This window comes from Papaver somniferum, chromosome 4, assembly GCF_003573695.1.
Source record: "Papaver somniferum cultivar HN1 chromosome 4, ASM357369v1, whole genome shotgun sequence".
In the NCBI taxonomy this organism is placed as follows: Eukaryota; Viridiplantae; Streptophyta; class Magnoliopsida; order Ranunculales; family Papaveraceae; genus Papaver; species Papaver somniferum.
The window spans coordinates 35,041,899-35,056,343 of NC_039361.1; the positions used below are offsets into that span (position 1 = coordinate 35,041,899).

Here is a 14,445-nt window from a genome sequence, read left to right on the forward strand (position 1 = left end):
TGTTGACAGTGATCATACTTTATTTGGTTTCGGTGACGTCTGCCAACTTGGGCTACAGGTTTGTTTAGATGAGATGATGATGTGATTCATCACTGACCTATGTACGGCACTAGTAAAATCCAATGTTAAGAGAACGGAAAACGGAACTGGCAGGTTAGACCAGTAAACTGGTGATCCGGTCATATTTATTTCCGATCTGATTCATTACTAACCTCATAGGTCTTGATTAAAATTGCAGATGTTTAACTTGTGTAAAAACAAAATTAAAAATACACTAAATTAGATTACTTTATTTTTATTTTATTTTTGCATTAAGAAAAAGGTCGAAATCCTTTCGATTTATCTTATTCACTAATAATTAAATCTCTGAAATAGAAAAAAATAAGAAAACGAACAAACCAACAAGTAAGAAATTTTTTTATTCCTCTTCCTCTTTTTTATTCCTCACGTCCAGGATTATTTGGTTCATAGTGATTTTAAATTAGTGCAAATAAGAAATGAAAAGAAATATTTCATTTTTTTTTTTGATGATGGCACCCGTTATTATTACGTCTATCTAATGAAAAGGAAAGAGTCGAGAGACGATGCAAACTGTAATCCACAATCAAGCGGTATTACGGAATCCAAGAATTGTTCATTGAAAAAATGAAAAAAAACTATATTACTAAGTTCAGGTTTGCTGGATAATTTGTTGCGGGAAGCTGTACTTACGAAAAATTATATCCTTAACAAACTATCTCATAAAAAAAGAAAAGTACTCATGAATTACGGAAATGTCGTACACCTTCCCATAAATTCTTAAAGGTATGGGGGAGTCTTCCGAATGTGGAAATTTCTTTACCTAAAAAGGTAAAAATATGTGTTAGAGCACTGCTCGGTCGAACTCGCAAGGTTGTTATCTCAATCTTGTTTGTCAAGTTTAGGTGATCAAAACTATAAGTCTTGAATTCTAGTCTACTTATAGCTATGTCTCGGATTAGGATAGAATGTGTAGTTGAGATTTAGACTTCACGACGTTCATTGATTGAAGACAAAGATCTACTAAGGAGAGCTTGGAGGAACTTCACCAACAAAAGGTATGTGGAGACTAAAATTTATCTATCACTCAGAAGTCTATTTTATTCTATCTCATAATGAGACTAAGTTGTATAGCTATATATACTATTATATTATATTATACAAATTTGATATTTCGAGCTGAGTGTAACTCGCTTATATATTTCTCGAAATATTTGTTGAAAGCTTTTTGGTTTAGCTAGTTCATCATCATTCTTGACGAGTTTAGTCAAAATATGATCATGTGGAAATTTCCTTGAAACATCTTACATGATTTGTGTGAGACAATCATTTGATGTCGACTTGGAAAGTTTCGTATTGATCATTCGATCACTTGAAAATTAGTTATAAGCTAATAGTTTGTGTGAGACAGTTATTGTCGTCTTTTACGGATGTTTCAATGACCTTCATCTAGATACAACACAGTATGCGTACCTAGTATGCAAACTATTTTGGTATGATTCGGGTCCGGAAACCAAGTTTTCATACCTAGTATGCGAACAGTTTTAACTGAGAAGTCCGGGAACCAAGTTTGCATACCTAGTATGTGAACGGTTCTACCTGAGTTAGGTCCGGGACTGCTGTTTGCGTACCCGTTAGCTCAATAATGGTCGTCGTTGATCGTTTTTCGAAGTATGCTACATTCTTTCGCTGTCCCCATTCTTGTAATGCAGATGTTGCCGAGGATCTATTCTTCAAGAATGTAGTGAAGTATTGGGGACTTCCTCAAGATATTGTGAGTGATAGAGACTCACGATTTACAGGAAGATTTTGGACTGCCTTGTTCGGATTGCTTGGATCTGAACTAAAGTTTTCTGAAAATGCGGGGGTCTAACAACCACACCCCAACAATTCGTTTGTCAATCTGAGAGGACTTACTCCAACACACTTTCTAGAGAATCAACTAGACAGTCAGACTCAATCTAGAGTAAAGTATATCAAAGAGTTTAATATCTCTAACTCTTAATTCAATCCGCAATCGGAAAATAGAAATCTGCGAGCCCGATTGAATAAGAGGAGTTACTTGAACGGTACCACAGACCAACGTTCAAGTGTCAATCAATGTAAATCAACAACCAAAGGTTGGATATTCTAATTGATTGATCTTAACGCACAACCTGTGATATTTCAATTATATAACAAAATATAATGCGGAAAAGAAATAACACAGACACCAGAATTTTGCTAACGAGGAAACCGCAAATGCAGAAAACCCCCGGGACCTAGTCCATATTGAAAACCACATTGTATTAAGCCGCTACAGGCTCTAGCCTACTACCAATTAACTTCAGACTGGACTGTAGTTGAACCCTAATCAATCTCACACTGATTCAAGGTACAGTTGCGTTCCTTACGTCTCTGATCCCAGCAGGATACTACACACTTGATTCCCTTAGTTGATCACACCCACAACCAAGAGTTGCTACGACCCAAAGTCGAAGATTTTAATAAACAAATCTGTATTACACAGAAGAGTCTACACGAATAGATAAATTTGTCTCCCAATGAAATACCTACGAGTTTTGTTCCATATTTTGATAAATCAAGGTGAACATGAACCAATCGATAATCCGGACTTATATTCCCGAAGAACAGCCTAGAATTATCAATCACCTCACAATAATCTTAATCGACTAGCGCGATATTGCGGAATCACAAACGATGAGACGAAGATGTTTGTGACTACTTTCCTATCTTGCCTATCGGAGAAATTAATCTCGAAATAATTTTACAATTGTACTCAATACGATAGAAACAACAAGATCAGATCACGCAACTAGAGAGAAAATAGTTGGGTCTGGCTTCACAATCTCAATGAAGTCTTCAAGTCGTTAACCTACAGGGTCTCGATATAAACCTAAGGTTAAAGGAGAATCGAATCTAGCTTATACAACTAGTATCACACAGAAGGTGTGGGGATTAGGTTTCCCAGTTGCTAGAGTTCTCCTTTATATAGTCTTCAAATCAGGGTTTGCAATCAATGTTACCTTGGTAACAAAGCATTCAATATTCACCATTAGATGAAAACCTGATTATATTCAAACTAATATATTTCAACCGTTAGATCGAATCTTAGCTTGTTATACACAAATAAAATGCACGTTCATTTAGGTTTGTGTAACCGTACCTAAACGTGTACACCTAGTTGGTTCAACAGTAGTTAACAAAATTGTGACGCCCCAAGTACTAAACCTGCTTATCTAATAGGATTACAACCTAGTTGAATCATTAAAACTAGATTACCGATTTTAAGAATCATAATTATATAAAGTGCCAATAACAAAACCCAACTCTCTGATATCATATAAATGAAAGTCTTTCAAATGTTAAGAATATATTACTGTGTTGTTTACAGAATAAAGAAAGAATACTTATATGTAATAAAAGATACACATCAACACTAGATTCGATAAAGCTCTAAACTGCGGAACAAATATCTTCGTGCCATCCATTTCCTCTGATTACTGAAAACTGAAGTGGGAACAAGTGAGCACATCATCCCAAAAGGGTGCTCAATGAAAACATGTAACTCTCAAGTAATCACTAACATGCTTCGCAGTTCTAAAGATTATAAATTAAAATAAAGCAAAAAGAAACTAAGTATTCAACTATTTATGCATCATGAAGCAGGTGTCTCTCTAACCTCGCCAAACTCATTGGAGAAGACGACGCACGAGAAACTCTATTTAATAATAATATCATCGTCCACGCAGAGTGTCTATAGAAACCATGATTCAGAATATTACTATCAAGATCAGAAAAGTATAATATGCACACGAGTGATTTTCCCAAAATAAAATAATATATATAATAACGAAACGGGGAAGAAGCCTCCCTACTAGGTAATATTATAACGGGGAAGAAGCCGCCCTACTATATATTATTTATATATTATCGAAACGGTGAAGAAGCCGCCCTACTAATATATTGAAACGGGAAGAAGCTTCCCTACCAAGTAATATTAAAACGGGGAAGAAGCCGCCATACTTAACTTATGAGTCGTGGGGAATCACAGACACTCCTTGCGGGGAAATCATACAACGCATATTACACGCACATCAAGACACATACAAGCATTCGCATAAATAGTAAAACATACAACCATGCCAAAAGTAATAAAGACTCATCATGCTCGCAATAGAAATAATGCTCAATGATTACAAGAAGGTTACAGAGTTCCCACCTGATATGATGACAAGCCACGTTTACCTCGAGATGCTCAATCTATTGGTTCAATCTTTGAATCGGTCGTTGTTAATAAAGAGTAACTGTTAATCACACAAGCACTCTAAGAGATTAGCCAAAAGGCTCATACAAGGCTCATAACATAATCTCATTCAATTGTTTAGTTATAAGCTAAGTGAACTATCTAATGGTTCTAAGCCCAAGCCCATTAATCGGGCCCATTAACAAAAGGTCTGGTCCAACTGAGTCAACTGACAGTCACTATGTCAATTAACCGTCAATGTCAGTCAAAGGTCAAGGTCAGGTAAACTGATCCACTGAGTCAATCTGAGTCAAACCGATTCACCTTAGTTTAATAGGGTTAACAACTGACTGGAAAGAAAGGTTCAAGGCCAATGCCTTTGCACAGACCAAACTTCTAATGTACAAACATGGTGCAACACATAACCTGCCAAAACTAAAATGATGCAATCAAACAATTATCATTTCAACACCAGATTGAAACTAAAGACATCTACTAACTGAACTCTACAATTCAATATACAACTCATTCCTAGCTTCATGCCGTAACACAGCAGTGCATCCATTTATGCCTGCAAATTCAGCTTCATTTCATGTACCAGTCCACTCCTTGTACAACTCAGTCCTTGCCCATACATTCACTTCATCTCCAAGGTCTTGTTTTCATCAATCATTGCAAATATGTAATTCCCAGCTCAAGATAACATGTTCTTCATGTCTATTAATAGCTTCATAATCTGGCATAACCCACTTGTATATCCAGTTGCTATCCATTTCATTTTCTTACACCAATACACACATTCATAGCCAGACATCAACCCAACTACTATCACTACAACTTACCTGCATATTTAGCAGTTCCAAGATCACAAATAAACTACCCACTTTGATTCTACAATCACCACCTTAACCTTTCTTCAATCTACTAACTCATTCTCAATTAAACTTCAACAACAATTCACTACTTCCTGTGTCATTTCCGCTCAAGAATGAGCTCTTAACTCCCCTTCTCCTCCACTAACACCTTTCCTGCAACAGTAACATCATTATCTGCAATTTCCACCTCAACACTAGTTTGAACATTCCATTCCCCTGCAACAATTCATACATCATCCTAAATTAAGCACCTAATTCTTTACATCCTGTAAATACTTCCACTAGTTCCATCAGACCTGCAATATCAACTTCATCTCCATAAACAAACCTCATCACTAGTTCACTCCATAACTTCACTAACCATCACCTTCATTATATTTGAAACTTCACATCCCCTGTATTTCATCATGATCTAAACTACAGTACAACCCTATCTTGCTCACCCAACAGCTCCCATCTTCCTCAACCTCTGATCACATAAACCTAATTATAAATCACCATCAGCAACCTAATTCATCCTCCTTCCAGTACCACTCAAGTAGTATCCAATTTCAAACACCTCTATCTAATTCATCTTCTTCATTTGTAGATTCCGACTCAAACACCCTAACTTGCATGAACTCTAATTTCTGTTTTGATTTATGGAAGAACAGAAACCCTAATTCTCTATGAACTCAAAATTAAACTTCATACTACCATCATTACTTCAATAAACAGCAAACCCACCTCTAATATAACATTATAAAGCAATTTCATAAACAAACAATAATCAATTCGAAACCCTAATTTACCTGATTTCGATTCTTTATCAGTACCATCTTATCCTTTAAGATTCACAAAACAATAATCCCCTTCTTCATTTAACGAACTTACATAATTGATTTCCCTCACATAAAATCTCACTTTCATCTCTCGAAAGCATCAGAAACAGAAGAGAATAGAAGGAGGAGAAGAAGAAAGAGAATAAGAATGAAGAAGAAGATAAATGAAGGATAAGAGTTTATCCACTCGGTTTGGTGAAGATAAGGCCGACCAGAATTACTAGGACACCCAACTATTAAGATATGGGCATCCCAAGTCGATCTAAAACAAAAGTCTATTTTTCCCTTCATACAATTCTGATGATATCTTCTTCATCTGATGCCCGATTGACACGTTCGAGTAATCCATTCTACGTAACTTTTCGAGATCTATCCAGCGGTACTAATTTCGTATCTATATCGTTGTTATATTAATTTTTATTAATTAAAATCTATATTAACTAATCAAGTCATTATCGTCTAAATCGTCCTTTGATCATCGTTAGACCAGTCAAATAGCGTTGACGAGCTTGAGGGTCCTTACACAAATGTTTCTCCATATGAGCACTTTCATATCAACCATATTCATCTTCACCATAACTAGTTCAAATGACTCAAAAGAACTAGTTAGAGAGTTATTCAATTGCTTAGATCTTATAGAAGTATACAAGACATAATCGAAGCAAAATCGGTTTTGATTCACTCGAATCGATTCATGAACATTATAGCCACGGTTTGCAAATTTCATTCCTTAATATATAAATGTTTTAGTTCATGAACAAACTAACTTTAGAAAGTAACACACTTAACTATGCGTACGGGTATGCGTACTTAAGTAACCGGATTTGAGTTTGTTTTGGTTTTCAAACTCAGCAGAAATTCACGGACGTGAACTTTCCGCAAGTATGCATACGGGTACGCATACTTAGGTAACTGAATTGAGTTGGTTTTGATTTCCAAACTCAGCAGAAATTCACGGTCGTGAACTTCCGCCAGTATGCGTACGGGTACGCATACTTACTTAGTCTCCATCAACTATTTAGTACACACACAAGTATGCATACATTTGGTTCTCGGTTTTGGACTTATACACTAATGTGCGAACACACTATATGATTATATCCAAAGATGGTAACATATTCTAAACTCTCATTTCAAGCATTGAAACATTCTTAGAGGATGTTATATAGCGGTTATTCACACACTATTTTTTATCAAAGCGATTTTCAAGAGATTGAAACAATCAACATGACTTTCGTCACTTGTAAAGATGAACTTGGCCAAAGCGAAAGCTTACCAACACATATTTCGAGAAATAGATAAGCGAGATAATTTCGGCTCAAAATAGCAAATGTGTATAATAGAAGTTTATATAGCAATACGACTTTTGTCTCAAGATAGGAGATAGAGTAGATAGACTTCTGAGTGATATATAAGTTCAAGTCTCCACATACCTTTTTGTCGATGAAGTTCCACCAGTTCCTTGAGTAGTTCTTCGTCTTTGTATGATGAACGCCGTGGAGTCTAGAGCTCAACTACACTTTCTATCCTAGTCCGAGACTTAGCTATAAGTATATTAGAAATCAAGACTTATAGTTTTGGCGACTAAACTTGACAAACAATCTTGAGATAGCCACGCTTGCGAGTTCGACCGAGCAATGCTCTAACAATCTCTCCCTTTGTCAATTTTAGTGACAAAACTATCAATACATATGGAATACAAAATAAATAAACTTTTCGGCTTCTCTTCCACATGCATGATCTCTTTGGTTCTTCAACATTACTCGAAATCTTCGTCACTTCCAAGTACTCCAATGATTCCAAAGATAATCAATGCAGCGTCATCCCTGTTGAAGATCCGTAACCATAACAATGAGAAAACAAAAGCTCTCAATCATTGTCACACAGTGTCATAGTATCATTACACAACATCAAAGTTCAATTGTATCACAACTTCGACAACATTACTATGGTGATATGTATCACTCCCCCTTAGTCAATACTCCATCTCATATGGAAACCACTCCCCATTACATAATGATCCGAATACCATATGTATTTGTAGTGTGAACTACACATTAATTCTCCCCCTTTTTGTCAATAAAATTGGCAAAGGCACGAAAACTAGTGGGTTCCTAATGAAATTTCCATAGAGACACTCCATGACCAAAAGAAAGCACATATCAACTTTTTAGATGCAATCATATAGCCGCACTCCATCAAGGAGTTTATAAAGATACAAGATAAACCCCTACAATATTCCACAACCGCACTCCCCACAAAGATTTGGCAATTAAGCACAATTCAATTAAGAACTCTCCCCTATAAAATGTGAAAAGGCGGGGGTCTAACAACACCACCCAATATTTCGCTTAACAATATGTATGGACTAACTCCGAAATACTTTGCTAGATAATCAACTAGACAGTCATACTCAATCTAGATAAAAGTATCTCAAGGAGTTAATATCTCTCTCTTGATTTGATTTTTACTCAAGCTAAAAACAATAGCGACTCTTTATCAAATACAAGGAATAACTTGGACGGTACCAAAGACCAATATCCAAGTGTTAATCAATGAAATCGACAACCACAAGTTCGGATCTCTAATCGATTAAACTTTAACGTACAATCTGTATTATTTCAATTATAAAGATAAACAATATAATGCCGAAAATGAAATAACACAGACACCAGAAATTTTGTTAACGAGGAAACCGCAAATGCAAAAAAACCCCGGAACCTAGTCTAGATTGAATACACATTGTATTAAGCCGCTACAGACACTAGCCTACTCCAAGCTAACTTCGGACTGGACTATAGTTGAACCCCAATAAGTCTCCCACTAATTCAAGGTACAGTTGTACTCCTACGCCTATGATCCCAGCAGGATACTACGCAGTTGATTCCCTTAGCTGATTTCACCCACAACCAAGAGTTGCTGCAACCCAAAATCGCAGACTTGATAATAAACAAATCTGTCTCACACAGAAAAGTCTATCAAGGGATAATCTGTCTCCCACAGAAAAACCCTAGGTTTTTGTCCCGTCTTAAGATATGAAATCAAGGTGAACAGGAACCAATTGATAATCCGGTCTTATATTCTCGAAGAACAACCTAGATTAATCAATCACCTCTCAACAGTCTTACTTGAATACACAAGAGGACGTCGAGCAATCACAAACAGTGAGACGAAGATGTTTGTGACTTCTTTATCTTGCCTATCGGAGAACTCTCACGATCTCAAGCCAATCAAAGATTGTACTCATACGATAGAAGATGCAAGATCAGATCACACAACTACGATAAAAGTAGTATCGGTCTGTCTTCACAATCCCAATGAAGTCTTTAAGTCGTTAACCTGGTTTTAGAGAAGAAAACCAAAGGTTAGAGGATAATCGACTCTAGCGAGCGCACTAGTATCACACAGACGTGTGGGGATTAGTTTTTCCCAATGCTAGATGTCTCATATATATAGTCTTCAATTCAGGGTTTTGCCTTAGTTACAAAGCAATCAATATTCACTGTTAGATGAAAACCTGATTTAGATTCAAGATGATATTTCTCTACCGTTAGATCAAAAACTTAGCTTGTCACACACACTTGAGATATACGTTTACTGGGTTTGTGAAAACCGTGCCCAAACGTGTACGTGTATGTTGGTTCAACGTAGTAACCCAAAAGGTCAACCATATGAGCATTTCATATTAACCTTGTTCTTCTTCACCATAAATAGTTCAATTGACTCAAATGAACTAGTTAGAGAGTTGTTCAATTGCTATGAGATCTTATGTAACTACACAAGACACAATTGAAACAAAGATGATTCGATTGAATCGGCTCATGAACTTTATAGACACGGTTTACATACTGCATTCCTTAGTAATTTAAGTTTCATGTTCAGAGCACATCTTTAGATCATAACCCACTCAAGTACGCAAACAAGTTCGCGGACTTAAGACAACCGGAAGAGTTTTCCAAACTCAGCAGAAAATTTCGGCAAGGAGACTTCCGCCAGTTCGCGGACTAGGTTCGCGGACTAATTCGCGGACTGAACACGCAAACGAGTTTTTGGAAAACCTAGCAGAAATTCTCGGCAAGAGAGCTTCCGTCAGTTCGCGGACTGAGTTCGCAAACTGAGTTCGCGGACTTGGCAAAGCGCAATTCCTCCGGTTTCTCTCAATCAACAAAGTTCGCAAACTTCGGATTAAGGAATAGGACTTATGCACATATGTGTTTCCACACAATGCTTATATCCATTATTGGTTATATAGACCTAAACTCTCATTCCAACCATTGAAACATTCTTAGAGGACGTTATATAGTTGTTACGCTATTTCTGTTCAAAGCGATTTTCAAAGTGATTGAAACAATATGACTTTCGTCATTAGGTGAACATAAACCCGATCAAAGCGAGACGCTTTACCAACACATGATTTCGAGATATAGATAGGCGAGATATACTCGACTCGAAATATCAAATGTGTATGATCCAGTCTATATAGCATATGACTTTTGTCTCATAAGAAGTAGGAGATAGAAGAGATAGACTTTTGAGTGATATATAAGTTCAAGTATCCACATACCTTTTTGTTGATGAAGTTCCACGGTTCCTTGAGTATATCTTCGTCGTTGTATGATGAATCGCCATGAAGTCCTTGAGCTCAACTACACTTTTCTATCCTAGTCCGAGACTTAGCTATGTAGACTAGAAATCAAAACTCATAGTTTTGATCACTAACATTGACAAACATGCTTGAGATAGCAACGCATGCGAGGTCGACCGAGCTATGCTCTAAAAATCTCCCCCTTTGTCAATTTTAGTGACAAAACTATTAATACATATGGAATGCAAGAAAAGATAAACTTTAGTGGCTCCTATTCCATAGTCTAATCTTCAACGTTCCCTGAAATCTTCGTCCTTCCAAGTACTCCAATGATCCCAAAGGTTGTAAGTTTAGCATCACCGTTGTTGAAGATCCGTAACTATAACAATGAGAGAAATCGAGATTCTCGATCATTATTATACAGTGACATAGTATTATTATGTAACATCAACGTCCAATTGCATCACGATTTTAACAATAATACTACGGTGATATGTATCACTCCCCCATAGTCAATACTCCATCTCACATGGAAACCACTCCCCCTTACACAATGATCCGAAAACCATGTGTATATGTAGTAGAGCTACACATTAATTCTCCCCCTTTTTGTCAATAAAATTGGCAAAGGTACAAGAATGGGTTCATAATGAAATTTCCGAGAAGAGACGTTTCATAGACTAAAAGAAGAAATACATAGCAACTTAATTTAGATGCAATCATAAAGCCTAAGCTAAATGCATTCATCAAGGAGTTTTAAGATACAAGATAACCCCTATAAAATTCCACAGCCGCACACCCCGCAAGATATTACCATTAAGCACAAGTTCAAAATAACTCTCCCCCATTTGATGTCATTCCCGAGAGAACAACAAGAGCGACCTTAATTTTGAAAGAAAAGAAGGATTTATAATTGGACACCAAAAACCATAGGAAAATGATTTTCTATATCCAAAACTCAATCAAATTAATCACAAGTAACCCATGATTAATTTAATTGGAATACACAACTAAATCAAACCACAAAAGTGATCAATTTAATTGATTGTGCTCAACATAAGTAAACTTACGGAGCTACGACTAAGGTAATCATACGGAGATGACTAACTTAATCGTTCACATACTCAACATAAGGAAAACCTTACGGAATATACGACTACATCAACCAATAGAACACAGTTAGTATAGCCGTTCAGATACTCAACACAAGAACTTGTGGAATATATGAAAACTCAACTAGACTAATTACAAGAGAACCCATAATTAATCTAATTGGAATACAAACAACCAAACTAATCACGAAAGTAATCAATTTAATTGTCAAAAGTTTTGCTCGACAAAAGAAGACTTTCGGGGCAAATAACTAAATAACCAACCAAGATGATTAATTTAGTTCATAATGCTCAACATATAATATCTTATGGAACAACCAACAAAGCCAATAAGAATAATCGACTTAGTTGTATCGTTCTCAACATAAGACACACAATGGAGCCTTCACGGTAATACAAAAAGAATGGATCAAAGAAGATCAATACCGCGGAATACATACAAGGATCTATTCTATCTTTCCATCACTATATGCATAATGACATAATAGACTTTATCCTTGTCACACAAAAGATTTTATCATATTTCCATCAAGTAAATGACTGCATAGGCATAACTTTTGTATTTGTCAAAAGTCCATTCGTCCTTTCATCAATACGAAAACCAATTCACGAGCAACTTTACTTTTGACAACATATGGGACCTTCAAGTTCACGGACGCAAACAATACATATCCCATAAAAATATTGCAATATCACAAAATCATAAAGATTAATACTGCAATAACATCGTCCTCCAAAAATTTTTAGAATTTAAAACCAATAAACCTAAAAAATAAACATAAGAAGATGAAAACAAAATAGCTATGTGTAGTCACAATCTTCGCTATTCAAAACGCTAGTTATTCTTCCAACTAATCCAAAAGAAGACTTACTATGTACAAAGAATTTCCTCAGATACTCAACTGAGTACTCTTTTTCATTAATGAAGAATCCAAAGGTTGTTAGAGAAGGAACCTTTTCCAAAGATTGTTGACTTCTTCTTAATTGTCCTTGAGGAAGTTCCTTTGCACCGAAGTACATTGACAGCTTCCATTACATCTTTTCTGGTAACACCTCTGGTTACAAAAGCCATTAGAACAAAATGACAGAAGAAGGAAACAACCAAAACACTAGAGATTTATAAGCAACAAACCTTAGAAAAGTTTTTGAGAAAACTCTTTTCCTATCAATCATACAAGGAAATAAACATTGACTTGAGCCACTTTCGGAACACTTCTCATATTTCTCAAACTAGATATGAGAAGGAAAACATCACCACTTTACTTGGTCTTTGGACGGGACAAATGCTCACGTCATTTGTTTTTCTGTGGCTTGTCATCGTAGGTTATGCTAACAGATTTCTTACCTCTTCTGGAATTCTTCCTTGGCACATCTTTATCCAAACTTACTCGTTGCATGTTCTTTTGAAGTTTGGTGATCCTTTTGATGTTCCTATTGAATATCCAACAAGTATATTTATCATGGTTTGAGTGTCCACAGAAGGAGCATATTATTGTGTATTTTCTGTTACCAAGAAATTTTTTTCTGTTTGACACTGCAACCGACCATTGTTTCGTGATTTGCAGACACCATCATTTTAGCTGATTTGTTGTTGAATCCTAAACCTTGATTGTTTCCAAAGGATCTCTGACCAAACAACATTGCCGCAATTTTGTCAGAACTTCCAGAAAATCTTTGCAGATCATCTCTGAGATAGTTAATCTCAGTTTCCTTTAGAGACAAGGTTTTAACGAATTTAATATTAAGTTGCTCAATCTCAATATTTTTCGTCTGGAGAGAAGATTCAACATTCCTCAAGGAGGCTTTAAGACTAAGGTTCTCATTAAGAATCTCTTTATTAAGGAGATTAATGACCTCAGAGTCCATTTCAAGTTCAGAATCAGAATTTGAAGTTGAAAGCGAATCTACAGTAAGTGCAGTAAATCAATTACACAGACTAGACTCATCTGAGTTATTCGGAGGGTTGTCGTCTTTTGTTGAGATATCCTCAGCATAAAGAGTAGATGAAGAAGCTGCAAACATTTTTCTCTTCTTCATTAAACTCTTGACTTCTTCGACCATTAGTGAAAGATCACATTCATCAGCCCAGGACATGTGAGAAGAAGACATCACAGTTTCGTTCACAGTGTTAAGTGCAAACGCTCTTCCTGTTTCTTGGTCAAGAATTCTTAACTTTCCAATTAGAGAAGCTTTGGAAAGAGTATCCGGGTTATTTCCCTCAACAATGGCATGTTTCTTAGAAACGTATCTCTTGTATTCAAATAAAGTTTCTAAGATATCCCAGGCATCTTTAGACTTAGTGCAAGTAGACACATAGTGCTGAAGGTCTGGGGTAACGACATGTCTAATAACATTTAATCCGTTAGAGTTTTTCATTGCAGCAAGAGATTCTTCAGGACTATAACTACCAACATCCTTAGGTATAGATACATCGCATTTTATATTAACCGGAGGATCATAGCCTATAACAATACGTACCCAGGTTTGAAAATCACAAGCTTGAAGATACGCACACATAGCAACTTTCCATCCTGAGTAGTTTGAGCCATCGAAGACTGGTGGTACGTTAACTGAGATAGCACATTGGTCCATAGAGTCAGACCGCTACAAACACAGACTTGTAAGGTCTTAAAAGTGTTTTCCTGCTCTGATACCAATTGAAAAAGCGGGGGTCTAACAACACATCCCAATATTTCGCTTAGCAATCTATATGGACTAATTCCGCAATACTTTTTTGCTAGAGAATCAACTAGACAGTCAGACTCAATCTAGATAAAAGTATCTCAAG

The 14,445-nt window shown here is 36.2% G+C and overlaps 1 long non-coding RNA gene across 1 annotated transcript; it reads right to left on the bottom strand.

Annotated features, from left to right (window-relative positions):
- Positions 1 to 3,352: 3,352 nt before the first annotated feature.
- LOC113273720 lies at positions 3,353 to 6,105 on the bottom strand. Its single transcript, XR_003322567.1, has 2 exons — positions 5,931 to 6,105; positions 3,353 to 3,528 (listed from the first exon to the last, which is right to left on the bottom strand). It is a non-coding gene; the product is annotated as an uncharacterized LOC113273720 (long non-coding RNA).
- Between the last annotated feature and the right edge of the window lie 8,340 nt (positions 6,106 to 14,445).